Below are 9192 nucleotides of genomic sequence, written 5' to 3' on the forward strand. Positions count from 1 at the left end.
GAGACAAGTTGGTCTACCTGTTTGAACCAGGAGATGTTGCGGGTCACCCTTTCTCCGGCTTTCTCGACGGTCACCATTGTTCCTTACCTGCCGATTACTGTCCAGTGTCCTTGTTCATAGCGAGTACGGAACTTGCCTCCCGGTCTTCTGTCTTTCAGGATAATGGTATCTCCTGGCTGGAGCGGGCAGACTGCTGCTCTTCTGGTCCGACTGGCCTGGTTGTTACGGTTCTCTCTTCTTCTTAGTGCCCCTTCCTCATCAAATGCAGGGGGAGACCAGCCGGGAGCAACGGGGATACCATCTCGGCGGGTGCCGGAGAACATGAGCGCCCGGGGGGCTTGGCGTGTTGAACAGTGTGGCGTGCTCCGATATTCTCGTAGGAACTTCTGGAGTTCTTGTTCAGGGTCACTCTGTTCTGCCACAGCGATGCGAATGGACTTGTTTATTGTTCGCATGAAACGCTCGATCTCCCCGTTAGCTTAGAGCCATCGGGGGGTGATGCGCCGGTGCTGGATGCCATGGTGGCGCATGAATTCACATAATTCGTGTCCTTGGAATGGGGGTCCGTTGTCGCTGTGGAGTTCTTTCGGACATCCGAACATTCCAAATATTTTCGCCAGAGCTGGGCATACATGCAGGAACGCTGTTGAGGTTACCACTTCTACTATCGGGTATTTGGAGTAACTGTCAATGAGGGCCAACGTGACTCGCCCATCCAGAAAACTCCCGAAGTCCACACTCACTTTCTCCCAGGGGCTCTGACCATGTTCTTTGGTGTGGACAGGCACTGGTCTCTCGGGTCCGCTTGTGATCTGGCATGACGGGCACTTGCGGACTAGTTCCTCTATCCGGGTATCCATCTTTGGGAACCAGACCTTCTCTCTCATGCGGGCTTTCATCCTTTCCATTCCCTGGTGTCCTCCGTGGGCTAGTTGTGTTGCCCGCAGTTGCTGGGATGACAATGGGGGTCCCTCTCAGGAGAAGTCCATTTTGGGTGAGGCTCAGCTCGTTTCTTACTCGCCACATGTGCACCAGACTTTCCTTTTCTGGGCTTGACCATATGTTTGCTGAATAAAGGAACTGTTGCCACAGCCCTCCTTGGATAGTGTCTTGGACTTTGACCATCACAGGGTTTTCTTTGGCCGCGGTGATTATTTCTTCAATCGTCAGTGCTCGGGGCACGTCAGGGCTGCTAGCATGTCGAGGTGTGCTTCTGTGTCGTCACCATTTTGCTCTTCCCTCTCCTCCTTGGTCATGTCCGGGTGCCTTGATAGGAAGTTGGCTGGGTTCTTGGCGCCAAGCCGGTAGATCACATCCATGTCATAGTGTTGGAGCCCGATGGCCCACCTCTCAATGCATGGTAGAGGGTGGGGCGCCAATCCTTTGAAAAGCGGCACTAGGGGTTGGTGGTCTGTGATGACGGTGAATTGGTGTCCGCAGATGTATAGGTGAAAGTGTCTGCAGCCCCATCGGATTGCCAGTGCTTCCCTTTCAATCTGCGTATATCGCTTCTCTGTTGGCATGAGCGCTTTGCTGGCATAGGCTAGGGCAGCCCATCTTCCCGGTTCTTGCTCCTGTGTAAGGACCGCTCCTAGGCCCATGGGACTGGTGTCTACGAGTATCTCAGTTCTCTTTGCAGGGTCAAAATACACCAGCGTGGTGTGGTCGAGGAGCGCTTATTTGACTGCTTGGAATGCTGTTTCTTCCACCGGACCCCATTTCCACATGGCGTCAGCTCGGGTGAGGCTTCGGAGAGGTTCTGCAAGGGTGGCTAGGTTGGGGATGAAACGGCAGCAGTACGTGGCCATTCCCAAGAAGCTACGGACTTCGGCGACTGTGAGTGGTGCGTCCGCTGTCTTGATAGCTTGGGATTTCCGTGGGTCGACCTGTATGCCTTCTTGCGTGAACGTGTATTCGAAGAATTCAATTGTCTGTTAGAACAGCAGGCACTTCTCCTTGTGTAGGGTGACCCCGCGTTCTGACAGTCACTTCAGCATCACTCTCACATGTTGGTAGTGCTCTTCCACCGTCTTCGAGTGAATGAGGATGTCGTCACTCATGTTTAAGACACCAGGGAGCCCAACCAGGTTTTCTTTTACAGCATTTTGGAAGATCTCCGCGGCAGATGATATGCCGAAATTCAGTCGCTTATACCACAGGAGGCCTAGGTGAATACTGGAAGTGGTTATGTACCGGCTGTCTTCGGCAAGTGTCAGTTGGTGATATCTAGCGTTCAAATCTAGTTTCAAGAACCACCTGGAGCCGTTTAGATCAGCCACAATGTCATCCATGGTCGGCGTTATGTGGCTTTCGCGCCGAATGGCCTTGTTTGGGAGGCGACATTCTCTGCAAAGCCTGATCTTTCCTGGTTGACGGGTCTTCTCTGCTATTACCATGGGTGACACCCATGGTGTGGGCCCTGATACTTTCTCAATGACTTCCTGGTCTTTGAGTTTTTGTAGTTCCTCTTCTACCAGCGGTCGGAGGTGAAACTGAATCCTTTTGTGTCTTCGGGCTGTCGGTGGGACGTGGTGTCGATATGTAGCTTTATTGGGGCTCTCTTTATTTTGCCTAGCCCTTTGAATAAGTCCTTGAACTGGCTCAGCAGTTCTGACGTCTAGTCCATCTGCACCTTCCTGGCGAACATTATTAGTCCCAGATTTTCGGCTGCGTGGCTGCTGAGTAGCGTTTCCACCTCTTGGTTTATCACGTGGATGTTGATGGTGATTTCGATTCTTCCTGACTGTACTGGCACAGTCATCTTGCCTTTGAGTGGTAACGGTGTGTCGTTCCTCATTCTCAACAAGAATGGACACGATTCTACACTTCCATTTAGTCTGTCTTCTCCTCAGTAACCCTTAGAAAAGTCTTCAAATAGTGAAGAGAGCAAGAAAGAGTGAAGTGAGTGTCACTGGACCCTACCTCAGATCCTAAAGTTGTGAAATGTTCGGTGCAAATACTAATTCAATTCTTTTTTTATTTATATTTTAACACCAATATTTCGGTTTGTTGAATTTTCAAATGAGTAGCAGAATGCTAGAAAGAACCATGTCGTGTATGCCACCATCATATAAGTGCAATTCATTCTTGAGGTCTGTTTATCACCCGCAGAACCTTCACCTCACAAATCGTGCTTTGGCGAATAGCTCTGTGTGCATGGAGCACTATTAGTGCTGCTAAACGAGCAAGGTGGCTCACTGGGCTAAGCCCTTGCTGCTTATATGATATGAGAAAGGAATCCTGCCAGGGCAGCATGGTATTTTAAGCCTCTGATTGCAATACAAATTACTGCAGATTTAGTATCATCAAAGCCTTCTGATCACACTTCATCAGGGGTCTTGTTTGTGTGTACGGTAGTGGGGACTTGGGAGCACTTTTTCTGTGCTTTCCCTTGGACCAAAGGAAAAATGAAAAAGTGCAGATGATAAATCACAGAGGCATTCACCTCTCCTGCTAGCACGGGCCCTAAAGTACTCAAAGTTAAGAGGCGATTACCTTACATTCCATATTTTACTCCCCTCTCAAACAAAAGATTCCATGTTGTCCTATGTCAGGCGTAAATAGTTCTCCTAGGAGGCACCGCTGGCTGCTGCTTGACTGCATCTCTCTGCCCTGAGCTGTGCCCTCTGCTCCACTGAGTGGACTCAAGCAGACACCGCTGGCTGCAGCCTGACTTCACCTCTCTACCCTGAGCTGTGCCATCGGCCCCACTGAGTGGACTCAAGCAGACACCCCTGACTTCACCTCTCTGCCCTGAGCTCTGTCCTCTGCTCCACTGAGTGGACTCAAGCAGACACTGCTGGCTGCAGCCAGACTGCACCTCTCTGCCCTGAGCTCTGCCATCTGCCCCACTGCGTGGACTGAAGCAGACACCGCTGGCTGCAGCCTGACTGTACCTCTCTGCCCTCTGTCCCACTGAGTGGACTCAGCAGACACCGCTGGCTGCAGCCTGACTGCACCTCTCTGCCCTTAGCTCTGCCCTCTGCCCCACTGAGTGGACTCAAGCAGACACCGCTGGCTGCAGCCTGACTGCATCTCTCTGCCCTGAGCTCTGCCCTCTGCCCCACTGAGTGGACTAAAGCAGACACTGCTGGCTGCAGCCTGACTGCACCTCTCTGCTCTCTGCTCCACTGAGTGGACTCAAGCAGACACCTCCACTCCGGCCAGGTTAGCAGATATGGAGTCCGTGCCCAATCCACTCTGCTGCAGACATGACACTTGACAGGTCTGCTTGCTGCAACGTCTACCTTGCGACGTCTACGTTTATTACCAAAAATATTTTGTATTTAGCAGCCGGCAGGGTCGGTGATACCCCCTATAGAATTTAATGTGTGGGTGCCACAGCATTGTTAGGTCCCTGCCAAGGACGGGCGGAGCAGAATATTTCGTCCACCCAGAGTATCTTTAAATTAGAGCTGAAAGTCGCCCTACTTCAAAAATACTTTCGATACCCACTCCTCCCCAGCCAAGACCTCCGAGTTAGTCTACGCACTGATTTTTGACATCTACCTCACCACCTCCATTTCTCAGACCCCACATTGAACGTGGCATCTACCAAGATCCTGATGCACTCATTTTATGACTGCTACATATTATATTGTCCATCAATGTTCTTGGCTTTTAAATGAATCCACATCTTCAGATAATGTAATTTTGTGCATTTGTAATGATCAAACCTTTTTGGTAATGTCTGCGCTATGTAAAAATGCATAAATGATCAGCACCTCAGGGGCGTAGCACAGGCCCCGGCAGCTCCTATGGTGCCGGAGGAGCCTTATTCAGCTAAAGGACGATGAATATGTGAGATATGCTTCTGATGCGACAGTGGCATTCGGCCAGATCCACATCAAGATGCCTAGTTGCTTTTAGGGCTTCCTTGGCAGACAGTAAAAAATAGATTTGAGGTGAGCAGTCCAGGATGTTGTGGATATGATTGCTGCAGAATACTCAGACTCCGCAGACACACAAGGCGACGGCACAACCGACAGAAGGCACTGGCGCAACAGACAAGTGGTGCTGGTACCACTGACAGAAGGTGCTGGTACCACTGACAAGGCAGTAGATACATCACGCACATGGTCAATAAACAATGGGTGAAAAGACAGGACACAAAAATAGAACTGCTCATGGACCCAAGCCACACACTCTGTTTCACAGCTTGTAAAGTGAATGCAGAGTGCCCGGCGGGTGAGCAGAGTGAGGATACTCTTTTCCACCAATGTTTGTGAAGTCACTCTACTCAGGGCTTTAAGTGGGCCAGTTTCCAGATCCGGTAGTAATTTACACCTCAAATACACAAAAGGTAATGTAAGGAATTATTGCAATTTGTCTAACTACTGGCAGTCGCTCGGGCAGCATCCTAACCCATAGATTTTTTGCCCACCATGCCACATGAATTTGGACCCAGCCATATGCATATCAGCCTTGACCCTGCTCCTCATGGGAACAGTCCAGCTCGAACTGCCAAGCCAGGTCTTCCCTGAACCAGAAACAAGCAACCTATGACTGGCTTCGCCCTGAAAGGGCTCATCAGCCAGGTATAGCTAGGTTCAGTGGCAAAATGATATTATAGGTTAAATTAATGGTAAATTAAACCTGACATTGAAATGGGTCCCTTCCGGTCCCTGTATTCTTGTCCTTAACTCTTCATTTAAAAATACTGACTGATTACTTAAACAACAAGAGTTTTAAAAAAATGTTCAAGTACTTCATGTTGTCCCTGCTTATGTTTCACGTGGTTTACTTTATCTTGCATTCCCTAGGAGTATTTGCTTTTTCCAAGATGTAAAGCTGTGTTTTTTTCAGGCAGCCTATTACTCTTGTCTAGTGCATAATTTGAAATGAGTAGCAGCCAGATGTTTATAATGTGGCTGACGGAGGGGCGAGTTTCTCTCAGTGCCTGTCAGTGGGGTAGAAGTGTTTATAAAATGCATGGTCATCCAATCCTTGGCCTCTCTGCAAAGCACAGCGAACACTAGTCACGTATACCAGCTGCAGCTCTGTTTCTATGGAAATGTGTGGGTATGGTAGCACACTAAGCGAATGTGGGTGTGTTTATTTAAGGCATGCCGTTAATTGGGAAATGCCCCATCCATTTCAGGGAGCCACCCCTTTCTCTCACACTTTTTCGTCCCACTTAAAGCTACCTGCTGGAAAACAGGTCAGGGGGAATGTTCTGAGATTTCAATAACTAATAGAAATATCGATATAGCATCCTATTCTTATGGTTTCGGATGTCCAGTTTCTGGTGTATGCGAAATGACAATGTATAACAAACTATAGTAAAATGGGGGTGCAGAACCAATGTGCTCCTTTCCACCCAGTGCAAAAGGGGTTCATTCTCCCCAATTCCTTATTACAACAGATCGCGGTCCATGGTGTCCCTCATCCCAGCCTTTGGGATAGGTGAGCTAAACCTTATCCTGGGGCACCAATATTCGGAGAGGCGCAGCAGGGAGCTGTCTAACTTAATGTCATGCAAACAGTAGGTCGTCCATCCCACTTGGCCGCAATCGGGTTCCCTTAAAGACTTTGTAATCGACTTTAAATGTACCTCATCGTAATTGTTAGCACCCCATCGACCCCCTGCCCTCCGATCGCAATGACTCATCAACCCTCACCCTCCTCCCACCTTTCTCACACAGCAATGACCCCCATCAACCCCCCACCCTCCTCCTATCTGCCTCACACCGCATCACCAACAAACACCACATTTTATTTCCGCCCAAGGCACTGATCGGGTCAATACGGCTTGAGGCCGGCCCCGATTCCAACTGTGCCGTGTAGGCTCCACACACCTCTGCAGCAGGTACTTAACCACAGGGGTTACCTTCCTGTAACTCCTTACACACAGATCTCTGCAGGAGACACTGAACACCAGTCAACTTCGGCCCTTTGAACCAGTGAACTGCACGTTTCCATCAATGTGTCGATCGTCCCCGGGAACGTTGCAGCTGAGAACTGGCCAGCTGGGGTGATCCTGGGGTTCCACACAAGCGGTGTCTTGCCCTGGAAGGAAAATGGGGCAGAGTTAACACCCAGCATCTGGCTATCAAGATGGCCGGGGCCTCACTGCGGGTGCTTGAGCCAGGCGGGAGACCTGACTTCGTGGCACAGTTCCATCTGTCCTTGAGCGCCCTCCTCTTTCCACAAGATGGAGCCCAGCATGACCTCAAGATCAGCCCGGGGATCCAGCATGCTGCTTCCTCCACCACCATCTGGCCTTCTACCCCTATAGACATCTCCAACTCGGGGATCTCTCCAGACCCAAGACCACCACCCTTGAGTGCAACACAACCTGAACACCTGGCTGAACGATGGCAAGAATTTCCTACTCTGTAAAGATGTAATATATAATTGTCCAAGCCTAATCTCTGTTAAAATGTAATCCAGAGTAAATTTGCAATTTGTATATATATTTATCTCTAACCACTAGTATATGTAGAAGACCTTAGTACTTACTACCATTCCTATGTGATTTTGGAGCTTTTCTGTTTGTATCTCTTCCTTGAGTGACTTTACAACTTGGGGGCGTGGCTAGCGTCCGGAGATGGCGGACGCCTGTTAGCTGAGCTCCGGGCCGGGGCTCTAACATCCTGCGAACTACTCGATCCTGTGGAGCTGCGTGGGTGTCCGGAGCCCGGGCGTTGCCTTCGGAGTCAAGCGTCCTGTGTGGGATTGCTCGCAGCGGGAGCGTGAGTCGCTGCGGCCGGCTGAGGAGCTGTCCCCGGCTTCGTGCCTATTCTGGCCTGGCGGCAGCAGGGAGAAGCCAGAGCCGTGGTGCTGTGGTGTAAAAGACGCCGCCGACGTGAAGCGACGTGCGGCGGCGGGTGGCACCCGACCCCGCCGGACTGCGGCCTGGCGGAGAGCGGCCCAAAACCAGGTGTCGGGGGTCCCGGACCCGCCAGCGGAGGTCCGCAGAAGGGCTCATTGAGTGGATCCTTGATAATAACCTCCTGGAGGCCGTCCTGATACTTTGAAAAGCCCGTGTCCGCCGGGGGACCGCGGCTGGCCGGGGCGTGATGCGCAGCCCGCCCAGTCCACCCCCAACGACGGGCCCACATGTGGGCTGATGTTCCGGACTGATTTCTGAGCTACGGAGAGCCTGGCGGCATACTGAAACGGAGACCTTTTGTGCCGCGGTTCGGTGGCAGGGGGTCGGAAACACTGTGAGTGCCAGCGGTGGCCCAAGCTTACCTTTCATGAGATGCTGTGTCCGGGGAACCGTGGGGGAGGACCCCCCCGGGCTTCGCTGAGCACCAGAAGGTGGGTGACTTTGCTGAGTGCCCCACTGGTGATCCTGTCGGTGCGGGCCATCGGCCGGGTGGCGGCCGGCTGAGGAGGAGGCAGCGATGTAGGCCTGTGACCCGTGGGTGGCCGCCGCTTGGGGAAATAAGCAGTCCTGAGTGTCTGCATGGAGCTGCGGTGGAAGGAGTCGCGTGGTGGCAGCGCCAGTAATGATCATCCTTGAATGGGTGGCTTCCCTCGGACCAGAATTGGAGTGTTGGTTGCTGGAGTGATAGCCTGGGGTGGACGCCCGGAGCCCTGCCTAAGGAGAAACAGGGCCGTTGGGACCATACCCCCACCCCTCATTTCAGTAAGACTTTGGGGACCTGGATGACCTAATATTCTGCTGGGCAGCCATTTCCTTGTGTTCTTCTACGCACTGGAGCCTCTTGCCTGTTTGTTAGCCCGCTCACCTAGCGGGGACTGTTGTTTGTTTCAAGGGGGGGCTGCGGAGCGGAGCCGGTGGAACCGCTATTCCCTCGGCCTATTGTGGGGGCATTGCTCCGGGAGCAGTAACCCTCGAGTGATAGCCCGGCCTTCCCAGCTGGTAACCAATCCTTTGCCTGGGTGACGCAATGGGTAGGACTAAACCCAGGGTACCTGCACAGCCATCTGGCGAAAGTACTAGATCTCACTCCCCGGACCGCGTGGATGAACGCCCGGGTCCATCGGTGGGCGTGGGGCCGACCGCCCCGTCCTCGGATAAATTGGACATGATCCTCCAAGAGATCAGAGACACACGGTCGGCGTTGGAGGGCCAACTGGGAGTGATATCCGTAGACCTGAACCTCCTGAAGGATGACCACAACAAACTGGCAGATAAGGTACGACACACGAATCAGACGGTGGAGCCTTTGGTATCGCAGGTAGCGACCCATACAGAACAACTGTCCCTTATGCGTCAAC

This window comes from Triturus cristatus, chromosome 7 (genome assembly GCF_964204655.1).
Source record: "Triturus cristatus chromosome 7, aTriCri1.1, whole genome shotgun sequence".
In the NCBI taxonomy this organism is placed as follows: domain Eukaryota; kingdom Metazoa; phylum Chordata; class Amphibia; order Caudata; family Salamandridae; genus Triturus; species Triturus cristatus.